The following is a 12,372-nucleotide window of genomic DNA, read 5'->3' as shown; positions in this document are numbered from 1 at the left end:
TTATTTCCGGGCGCTGTTCACTGAACAGCGTATGGAAACATCAGCTGTCACACAACTCAATGTGCAGCACGGCCGTGCATTGCATTAGGTGAATGACCAATTGATTTGGGGGCACACCCAACGGTGCCCGCACATCAATTGTGAAAAAGACCATTCCTGCAGCCGATACAGAGGTATCGGCTGCAGGAACGGGTTGAGTACACCCCGACGGCAGGCTGTTTAACAGCGTCCGTTGCACAGCAATTAAACATTGTGTGAACATAGCCATACAATGCAAACAGTGTATAAAATGATGAACGTTGCCTCCACGGACATCAAAGTAATGATCATTATTTGACAATTACATGACAATTATTTTCAGACGTCTTTTGAAAACAGCAGACGTTAATTTGTTGTTTGTTGTTTGTTAATTAGTTGTTTACATGCAGTTTTTCTTTTTCTTACTGTCCTTTCAAATAAAGACGCACCAAAGGCCAATTAGTCCACCTAAACTAAAATAATGTACCAACAGTCATCATTACACTGACGGGCAGCCTAAACGTGTGAACATAGCCTATCTTTGTCATTTTTCTATAGGACTTCATGCAACCTAAAAATGTAGCCCCATTTATGAAGCATGTCAGGTCTCCTTGAAATTTACACCAGATGGTGGCAGTTGTTGCTGTAGGGAAGTTAATGACGATCTGTAGCTAACACACCAAATCCATAGGTGCTTTACAGCAGAGGCCTTCCGGTCTGATGGTTGACTTGCAACCAGTCCGCATGCAGCATTTGATCAGTGGATGCAAAAGTTGGATGCAACCCTAAAGCTGCCTAGAAAACATGGATACAGTCGAAAGCAGTATCCATGTTTTCAAAGGATTCCCTAAGGTTTGGGCAAACCTAAATATGCTTGAGGTTCACTTACCTCTAGTAGCCACCATCTCTCTGCCTTGTAATCTATAGGTATCATAGAAAGTTGTGGAGGGGGCATGGCTTCCTCCTGCACTCTATTTACCATTAACCATTGTGGAACATTAGGTGCGAATTGAGAATTTCTAGTGTTTTGTTTGTTTTTTCATTTTGTTGTGTATATTTTAAAACAACTCTGAAATCTTGCAGATTTCATTCTTACCACTAAGCCTAAAACTAAGCTGAGACTTTCTTCTGTGCCTATGGTGATAAGCATGAACCTGCGGTAAAGTGATCTATGCAGCATTACAGTTTTATTTAAATCTTTTTTTAATAGATGTCGCTCACAGCTCAGCCTCCCTCTCCTTTGTGAAATGTGTAGAGTATATTTAGTTAGTTTCCATTATCTCAGCTCGGGCAAGGTGGCTGCCCCCAAAATAAAATAAAATATATCAGAAAATAGAAACAGATTAGAAAAAAAGAACACATTTTATTATCTGGCTAATCAGTAAAATAAAATCTAGGTAGTACACAACCTTTAAAGCAACTCTCAGTTAACCCTTTGAGGACCAGGCCCAAAATGACCCAGTGGACCGCGCAAATTTTGATCTTAGTGTTTCCGTTTTTCCCTCCTCCCCTTCTAAGAGCTCTAGCACTCTCAGTTTTATATCTACAAGCCATGTAATGGCTTATTTGTTACAGGAATAGTTGTACTTTGTAATGGCGTCATTCATTTTACCATAACATGTATGATGGAATTCCAAATATATTATTTATGAAGATATAAATAGGTGAAATCATAAAAAAGAATGCAATATGGTAACGTTTGGGGGGCTCCTGTGTCTAAGTAATGCACTATATGGTAACAGCGACATGATACGATCGGGACTCCCCCTGTCACTTACACTTAAACGCTGCGGTCGCGTTTAAGGAGTTAATGACACGCGGCAGCGCGATCGCTGCAGCGTGTCATTACCGGTGAGGTCCCGGCTACTGATTGCAGCCGGCCCCCACCTGCTATGAAGCGCGCTCCGCTCCGGAGCACGCTTCATAGCGGGAGAAACACCCAGGGCGTACAGTTACGCCCTAGGTCGTCTGGGGACAGACTTCCATGGCGTAACTATACGCCCTGGGTCGTCTAAGGGTTAAGATCGACATGTAGTCAACATTAGTGCAATACTATTTGAAGAAATAGTATTTGTTCCTATTGGAATAGTAGTTGTTCCTATTGGAAGCTCCTAGCATCTGCTATTTCATATTGCATAAAGCATACAAAGTCGTAGGTATAAATGTCAAGAATTTCTAACCTTGTGCTTGTTCGTAAATGTCAAAATTGTTAAAAGAAGAGACAGAACACTATGCTTGTGATGTTTTAATTTAAAGTCTATACAAGTCAATTTCCCTTTCTATTTTTCCTGAAAGCTTGTTTCATGAAGATTCAAAGAAATCTCTATAATCCACCATGTGATAATCCAAACAGTCTGATTATGCTGTTCAGGTTTCCGGCCCAGAACTGCCATATCAAGTGGAATTTCAAAAGATCATTAAAAATCTAGTAGTGAAGTGTATGTTAAGATTTTATTTTAGGCTGCCTTCCTGAACCTTAAAGGGAACCTGTCACCAGGAAAGTGCTATCTAATTTATCACCATTATGTTATAGAGGAGGAAGTGCAGAGCAGATTGATATATATCTTTGTGGGAAAAGATTCATTTTTACATGTAACGTGGATTGAAATCCCTGCTCACTGGGTTAAGGAGTCCAGTGGGCGGTGTCACTCAATGCACTGGACTTTTTAGTATGGAAACATCATAGATATTAATCATCAAATTACAAGTTATACTGAATCAATTTGTTCAAGCATTGTATATATACCTTTATCAAAGGTACATGTGATCCGGCATCTTCCGTAAAAATGTTTATTCCAGGCTGATAGTGTCACAGAGGCGGGTCTTTCACACTGTCTGCTCCTGCTCCCCGGCCACTGCTGTGTCTTTAGGCCAATGCCCCACCTCCTCAGGCTTTCAATCATTCAGAAAAAGACAGGGCAGTGGCCTGAAGACTCATCGGCGGTCACAGTGTCACAGACCCGCCTCCATGACACTGTCAGCCTGGAATAAACACTATTTTTTTTCACTGCAGATGCCGGATCACACAGCATCGTTAAAGGTATGCACAATATGCACTTCTCGTGTGATAGGTATCTAGAAACTGGTAGCACGCATATACAGCATGCATATCAGTACTGTCAGTTTCCCTTTAATGTATATAGACATTTGCATGACTGTATGGTAATCCAAGACATGTCCTAACCAAGGACCTTTCTGATTTAATGTAAAGAATTTTAATGGAGTACACTTAGGCAACCAATTAAAAAACTGATCTCTAAACTAGCCCCCTATAAATTAAAGGTGTTATGTGGCCAATTTTTTTTACATTCATAGGCAATGCTAATGGCACATGCCTTCACTCTTTTACATTATGTTCCGTAGGAACATTATTTCACAAATAAGACCCTTTGGGTGTGTCTAACTAAAAATGTCCATAGACTTTAATGGAAAAGGATGGTTTAAAACAGAATAATGTGTGTGAACGACTAAACTATGGCCGTTGTTTGTGCAACTATAGCTGCAGAAACATAGACATGAATATTAATTCTATGGCCACAGTTGAACAATGGCCGTAGTTCAATGCTTTATGTGAATCTGTGGCACCCATTGAACTCAATGTTAATCAACGAATTTAGAAAACAACAGCCGTACTTTTAAGTAAAAAGAACAGCCTTTATCTTCTGAATTTGTATAGCGTATAAACTTAGAGCCTTGGGGATACTTAGAAATTGGGGCTGTTCCAACCTATGGGAGACCTTTGGGGCAGCTACTAAATTTTATTTAGTTAAGAATAGTTATAAATTTTTTAAAGTTTATTTTTCATACAAGTTTATATGTATAAGCTTGTTCTTGTAATTCACATTGTGCTTTAATTAGATTATTCTAGAACAATGACTACGACTGCTGGATCATTGTGTAAATGTTTTATTATAGCATCTGTAGTGCTGTCGCAAAATCAGATGGTTAAATAATAATAGTTTCTAATGAACAGCACTCAGTCCTACTTAATGAAAGATATTAGGCCTTGTTGTTTTTCCTTTTGTCAAGATCTGTGCGTCATAAATCCGTTGTAATGCACAGATTACTGAAATCTTATTGTCTGCAAAATAAACAGCTAATCTTTGGTTTGTATACATGGCAATGTATTATATCATCCTAATAATACTAAGTAGATTTTTAAGATCTGAAATTGTTTCATATTGTACTTACTTTCTCTTTATGCAGAAACTGTTTAATTTTACCATAGTAGAGGTCATCGGACAACAATAAGGTGTCCTGGTCTTTGTACTGAAACAGGGTAAAGGCCCTATTACACAGAACGATTATCGGCCGTATTCGGACGATATCTGCCATTATGACCGATAATCGTTCCGTGTAATAGAAGGCAACGATCAGCCGACATGAACGATGTCGGCTGATCATTGCAGTCGTTTGTCTTTCAACATTGTTGAAAGACAAATGACTCATACAGCAACGATCTGCTACCGTCTCACAGTGGAATAGGAGCAGCGGCAGCAGACTGCTGCAATATGCTATGGGCTGCCTGGACGATCGATCACCCGGGCACCTCCCCACAGCCCTTCCAGGCTCTCACCCGCTCTGCGTGTAATAGCGCCGGCAGCGAGCGGGGAACGAGGAGCAAATGAGCGCTGACAGTGTTAGTTTGCTCCTCATAGTCGCCCCGAGGAATAGGGGCTTAAGGGTCCTACTAGGCATCGCAAACAAGATGGTTTATCGTTTACCTGAAATGGTTTATCGTTTTCCTGAAATGGAGGCCAGTGGAATGAGACCTAGTATATACTATTGGTAACACTAATGTTTGCATGTGTATGGGTTTACATTGTATACGTTACTCTTTTCCGCATATTGGAGCAATGGGGTTTTTAACATAATTACATAATGTATGCACAAGGACTTTAGATTATCAGGATTTTTTTCCCAATTTGTGGGGTCTCCCACCTCAAAGGTCTTGTTTTTATGTGTTTTTCTTTGTGATGGATTCATTAAAGCTTTGTTATATTGTTATATTTTGAGTCATTTATATTTGTTATAAGGGGCATGTAGTAATTTGTAGGTGTTTTCTATTCTCTAGCTATTCCCACATTTCCCTTACAGGGAGGCATAGGTAATTAATGACACAATCAAGGCCGTCAGATCAGATAGAAGCCACTGCGGACCTCCTGGTGACTCATGGTTAAGGCAACATTAAAGTGAAGACAAGTTCCCTCTAGAGTAAACTACATGCACATTTTCATGGGGATCTGAGACTTTAAAATACCAAAGTTTTTTTTTTTTAAATAACATTTTGTTTTAACAATAAAACATGTATTACAACTGCAGCTTGTACAGCCTATGTGTTCTTATTCCTAGACAGCACAATGCTTAAACTAAAGTATAAAAGTAATTTCCAGAATAAATTTATTTAATTTCCTTGGTAAGGCTCCGATCGATAGTTGTAACTGTAATGACACACAGCTAAGTAGCCTTAAGACAACACATACAGATTATACAATCAGAGCCCAGCTCTCACGAGCTATTTCCAGACAAAACTCTGAATTCCAAAGAGAAAATGCTTTAAATTCCATTATTTTTTTTTGCCTGTTCAGTATAATGACACAATCAGTTCTTTTTATGAGCGATTGCTCCTATTTCATAGAGATTCGAAATATTGGAAATTCAAGCAAATATGCCTATTACTTTTGTTAGCCCAGGTAGATATCTTATTTTTAAACTCCATTTAACATGAAGAATTCTTTATAACTAGGTTAAATCTTAGCGGCCAACTTTAGAACTTTTTTCTGATATAAGGTGTCTTGGAAATGAAGGAAAAGAAAGCATATTCGAGTCTGGAAGATATCACACAGCCTGGCTCCGAACCTTGGCAAACAATTCATGTTGAATTAATGTATAAGTAGCGGGCACTCAAGCTTGTAATTTGGTGATCTCCATTTAATGTGAAGAATTAATTAAGAATTAAGACTTGAAGTTCTTGACATGCATTTGTTACATTCAGATATTTAGAATTAAGAAAACCTTGCCCTTGAAAAATACCCAAGGTAGTCATTTCTGATTCTTACAAGATTGTAGTTTGTCTCCCTAGATTTTTCACATAAATAAGTAAGTGACCTATTTTATAGGTGTTGCATTTGCATTATTTAGAAGTGGCTAACTTGTAAGCCATTCTTTTGGATGCATCAGTAAATATCCCTTGTATATGCTCTAGGATACAAGATGTTAAAAGATTAAATAAAAATATATTTCTTTATAGCATTTTTTTTAATAAAAATAGGAAATGAAGGAGTTAGGGTGCCATGAGAACTCTGTACTTTACCTCCATTCTTTACTACCTTATGCTTCCAATTTTATACGAAAGCATACAGATTTGTTTTCCTCTTGGATTCATATGAACATGCTCCAGTGAATACTATACGTAGCATTTACACATAATAGAATGTTTTCTTAAATTATTTTTATGGCTTAGTACCTGCCCCTGTGTCATTGCCCAGCTTTTCAAAATAGGGAAAACTATTAGTCTGTGTTAAAGTTCAGGAGAGCAAAGAGAGGTTATACCTTCTCAGCTCCCCAGATAACCCCTTTAACAAAGTGTCTTTTAAACAAAATAATACTGTCAGTCCTATATACTTAAAGATAAAAACCAAGCTGGTGGCACCACTGGATAGATATCGTTAGAAGCATTCAGAACATACCTTTGTTGCATGTATCTGTATTTATATTTTTTAATGAATAACACCCTTATTTGGGCTGTGAACAGTGTCAAAGAGGTGGAGCCTATTGTTCTCTGGGTCCTAGCACCCCCCCCCCCATGGTGTCGACCCTTTGCATAATCAGCAATGTAAGCATTAGAGATGATCGAACATTCAGGTTTTTTTTTTTTTTCAGGAACTTTCAGGTTTGGTCAAACTCGAACATTCTCTAACTTTCACCATTTGATTTCCTATGCCTTCCCGTCCCGTGGGGAAGGTGGAGACAACCCGAGTACTGCCTAAAAACAGGGATACAGCCTAGGTAAAAGGCTGTATCTCTGTTTTCCAGGCGGTACTTGGCCTGTCTCCACCTTCCCTACGGAACGGCAAGGCATCGGGAATCAAATGACGAAGGTTTGAGTTTGATTGAACCTGAAAATTCCTGATGTTCGATCATCTCTAGTAAGCATACAGCATGAAGTGAAGTGGTATTAGGGCTCAGGGAACAATAGGTCCATTCTCCTTGACTCCATTCACATTAAACATAAAACACAGGCAGCAAAGGTACGTTCTAAATGCTTTTCTTGGTCTCTATCATGATGCCAGCTCAATATGGGGTCAGAGGATGACAGATTTGCATTAAGTTCTTTGTTGTGTCCTTTTGATGAGACTTAAATAATCATATATTATACCGGAAGTAACCACCTGTGCTTAAACGTATTTCTGGGTGGCCGTAACTTAGTGCACAGTCTCTTAAAGGGGTATTCTTATCTCAACTAATATAGTTAATCTCATTGGACTCGCCAACCTTGAATATATTTGTAAATACATTCATTAAGCAAACTTGCCTTCTCCTCCTGATACAGTATGCTTCTTTTCCCCTCCCATTGCTGACAGCTTTTGTCTAGGTTACTGACCACCACTCTGCTCAGTGCTGTGGCCTATTGATTATGACGGCACAAGATCTTTTTTTAGCGTTTGACAGCGTTTGACGGCCATTTTTGGTTTTGGTGGCAAAATGACAAACAGCCACAAAAAGGTGTTGTGTGGTTGTGGCCAATAAATGCATAAAGAAGTGAGTAGGGCTGTTTGCAGATAACCCTTCATAGATCTGTATTGAGACTGAAAAGGTTTAGTGAGTCACAGATGCCTGGATTCAGTTTACTATCACGGCTTATTATTATATTTAATGTAACACAAGCCACTTTTACACTTGCTCTCCAGTTTCTTCTGTGTTATGTATTTTGTTGCTGCTCTGACATATTATGGATCAATAGTGCATTAAATGTTAAACCCTTTTCCACTCTCTCAATCCATTTTGAAAAAAAAAAAAAAAAAAGATCAGAATGAAACCAGCAGCATAAAAAAAATGCTGCTCAATCCCCTCTGAAGCGGTAAACATCCTGAAAGCTGGAGAAGAAAAAAAAAGAATCAATTTTTAACAATAAAACAGTCTACAATATCTGATTATGGGGAGAGGAAAGAAAGGATAATTAAAGTCAAAAACAATTGGTTGGGATAAAATCATCCAGAGCTGAAAATGACCCGGGTGCTGTCTTCAAGTTTATCTTCCAATGTAGCCCATTACCTTTTTTTTTAGGTAGTTTTTTTTTAATGTAATAAAATACAACTTGCAAATATATTCACTTCTCAACACAGAGAAGAGAACATTGTGGAATTCTGGAAATCACAGGATTGATAGACATGTTAATTATATGTAAATTATATATAAAAAAAAATTATCTGAACAAAATATTCAAAACAGCTTGATCTTTTCAGTATTGTGCATGAATGCCACATGCAGAAATATACATACTTACATGGCTTGGCATGCTATGAATGATGTTATTACTGCTATGTTCTGCCAAATCGAAAAGTCTATTGAATTTAATAGTAAAAACAGAGAAAGGATGGTGAAAATATAAAAACTGTGTATACAACTAAAAATAACGTAACGTCCGGTGTTTTCAAAAGATGTCCGAAAATAATTGACATGGTCATTATTTTGACGTCCGTGCAGATAACGTCTGTCATTTTACATATTGTGTGCATTGGACGTCCGTCATTCGATTGACTTCAATGCATTTCATTGCAGTCAGTAAAGTTGCCGCAATAACGGACGTCTTTTTAAATTAAAAAAAGCGGACAACTTTTCTCTGTTTTTGACGTTGTGTGAACATACCCTAATGTTGAACTGTTAATGTACTGGAGGGAAAACTAGAGTAGTGCAGCTACCAAATTGTATGTTTACATGACGTCAAAAATAGAGAAAAGGCGCCCGCTTTTACTATTTAAAAAGTCGTACGTTTTTGCCACAATTTAATTGACTTAAATGCAATGCATTGAAGTCAATGTGATAACGGATGTCCAATGCACACAATGTATTAGATAACTGACGTTGTCTGCGTGGATGTCAAAATAATGATCATGTGTCAGGAATGTGCAGTAGCCTGGTGTGAACTGGGCCTGGTGTTTGCTTTTGTGAGCCACACTCGATTGCTTCCCAGGTTCCAGCAATGCAGGAGTTAAGCTGAGAAGCTGCTGAACTTTGATAATGCACCTGTGTTTTCTGTGTGATTGACAGGTTCCTCTGCTTGTCTGCAACCTGGAAGATCAGAGCGCTGGTCCAATGGGGATCCAAACCAGGCTCTTGGTCAGCATAAAACAAAGCTGAGTCCGAGTCCCAGCGCTGGCTATTAGATTAACACCTTGATCCTAGCTCTCCCTTGTCTCTTCCTGCACTGCCGGTCCTAACTGCCTCTGCTAGCTTGTCTGTGTTACCTGACCTCTGGCTTTGACTTTTGACTATCCGATTGCTACTTGTTTTGTACTGCGCTGCCTGCTTGGTTTTCACCCTGCCTGTTTGACTATCCTATATTGTGTTTGTCCGTCTGTCTTGTTCTGTGTTTCACGTACTCAGTATAGGGAACGTCTTTGTGGTTGTCCACGGCCGCATATGGCCGATTCAGACAAGTAGGTAGGGACAGTTGGTGGGTTCAGCAGCAGGGCTCACTGTCGTGTCTTGTCCCTACCTTCCCCATCCTGACATCATGACAATTATTTTCGGATGTCTATTGCAAACAGTGGACATAATTTTAAGTTGTTCACACAGTTTTTCTTTTTTCTCCATCCTTACACTTTTTTTTTACTATTAAATTCAATGGACTTTTCAATTAAGGCCACACCCATAGGCCAATCACTCCATCCAAACTAGAATAATGTACCAACAGCCATCATTGCACTAAGGGGAGGCTAAATGATGTCCGTTATTTTAGCACCAAAATGATGGGCGTAATTAAATGGAGCTGTATATGTATATTGCATAAATGTATATATATTATATATATACACTGCATAAATAAATCAATTCACATTAAGCCTATTGTAATCATACTAAGGAACATAGATGACCTGCCAGTTTTACTATAAGAATGGCATAAACACGAAACCCCCTGGAATAAAAGATGCTTTTCAATTTCACATCGCAAATAATTTTTTCTGGTTTCACAGCATGTTTTATGGAAAAATTAAGCCACTCATTGCAAAGTACAATTGGTGTTGCAAATAATAAGGGCTCATATGGGTCTGTAGGTGAAAAAATGGAAGCGCATTTTTGAACACATGGAAGAAAAAAACAAAAATGAAAAATTGGCCTGATCATCAAAGGGTAAAGTATGAATCCTACATCTTTTCAGTAGTATAATAACTTGACAGAACATTGTTTTATAGAGTATGTGTCTACTTATTTGTATATAATGAGACCAGATCCTATTGTAACATGCTTTTGTTTTCTGATTGGACATTTCAGTGTTCTACTTTCTTATAATTATAGGATGGCCTGCTGGCTAGATTCACTGCTGTACCGCAGCTTACTGGGCGTAAAACTTCTGTGAAATAATATTGCGAGAATGACTTGCCCCATGCAGGGAAAGAGAAGACGCTGAGCTGTCCCCATCATCTGTCAATTATGAAACCCTGTGTTATCTGCCTTTAGTTTTATACTAGAAGTTTTTCATTGTAAACCTACCTCTGTTGATAACAAGATAAGTGTTGGCCCTGCTCACAGTGTACACAACACAAGCTGAAATCTGATCTCTATAAAACAAGAGTTGTTTTAATGTCCTGCATGAAAACCGTACGGTTGCATTTGGAGGTAGCAGAATTTTTCCACTACAGATCTCACTATCAGTGAATCCAAGATAATTCTAAGACCTACAGGGGAAAATACTTTCTAAATACACCAAAACTCTTTTCAAAGGGGCCATTGGGTTTTGCGAATTTTCTTTTTTGTTTAATATCTCTTTATTAACTTTTTCACATATTTAAGAACACAAAAACACCAACATAACAAAATAACATATACACAACATAAATAGATTACCAACCTCATCACCTCATACAGGTGTAACAATTTTCAAAACATTACATACCTATTAGAGATGAGCGAACCTGGAGCGTGCTCGAGTCCATCCGATCCCGAACTTTTTAGCATTTGATTAGCGGTGACTGCTGAAGTTGGATAAAGCCCTAAGGCTATGTGGAAAACGTGGATATAGTCATTGGCTGTATCCATGTTTTCCAGACAACCTTAGAGCTTTATCCAAGTTCAGCAGCTCCAGCTAATCAAATACCGAATGTTCGAGTTCGGATGGACTCGAACCCGAACCCGGTTCTCTCATCTCTAATACCTATCAATCACCTGTATCATCTTTTACATATTTCATAACCTATAACCCCCCCTCAGAAAAAAAAATGCTGTCCCCCTCCCACCCCTTCCCCTCCCCTTACCTCTCCCTGAATCTCATCCATGGTCCCCAAATGTTCTGATATTTCTCTTGATTATCAATATGTTCTGCTATCAATTCTTCCATTCTTTTAATATTATCTACTTCTCTTACCCATTCATTAAATAGAGGGGATTCCTTTTTTTTTCCAATTATGGGCAATCACAGTTTTAGCTGCCACTACTAGGTGCCCCAATAACTGCCTCCTATTCAATGGTACACTCTCCGGGATAATAGATAACAGAGCCATTTTAGGTTCTTCCAGTACATCCACCTCTGTCATCCTTTTATAGCTCTTAAAAATTTTTCCCAGAAAGTCTGTACCTTAGGGCACGCCCACCATATAAGTTACATATTGCCCTCCCCAATTCCGCATCGCCAACATCTATCGGATACTTTTGAAAACATCAAATGAACTACTGTTGGGCACCTGTACCATCTAGCCAGAACTTTAAAGTTTCTTTCCTGAGCCATACATGCAGTAGGCATTTTATCTATCATATTAAACTCCCCATACCATTCTTTTTCTGTAATACTATCATTTATCTCCTCCTCCCATATCCTTGTATACCATGGGAGGCCCAATATCTCTGCCTCTAATATTACAGCATATATCTTGGACAATACGTGGGACGGTGGAGACAGCAAGATCTTCCACTTACACTGAGTTGGCAAATGAGTTGAGTTGATGACGTATCAACCAAGATAATGATGTCTCTAATCCCAAGAATTGTAAGATCTCCATATCCATACATGAAGTCTCCTTAAAAATTACAGAAGGGCAGATTTGTTAAAGCATGTTGTTGTAAAAGTGTAAAAATGCAGCCAGTCACTCATCCAATTTTTGCCATTCCTCTCCTCTCTGTCCCTAAATCGCTCTGTTA

General features: G+C 38.6%; 1 protein-coding gene across 1 annotated transcript in view; it reads left to right on the top strand.

The window, feature by feature from the left end:
* Nucleotides 1–12,372, top strand: part of EDIL3 (EGF like repeats and discoidin domains 3) — a 485,725-nt gene that overhangs the window by 79,199 nt on the left and 394,154 nt on the right. The window lies entirely within an intron of this gene.

This window comes from Dendropsophus ebraccatus, chromosome 3 (genome assembly GCF_027789765.1).
Source record: "Dendropsophus ebraccatus isolate aDenEbr1 chromosome 3, aDenEbr1.pat, whole genome shotgun sequence".
Lineage (NCBI taxonomy): Eukaryota > Metazoa > Chordata > Amphibia > Anura > Hylidae > Dendropsophus > Dendropsophus ebraccatus.
The sequence above is the reverse complement of the archived record's forward strand: the minus strand, read 5'-3'. Positions and strand labels throughout refer to the sequence as shown.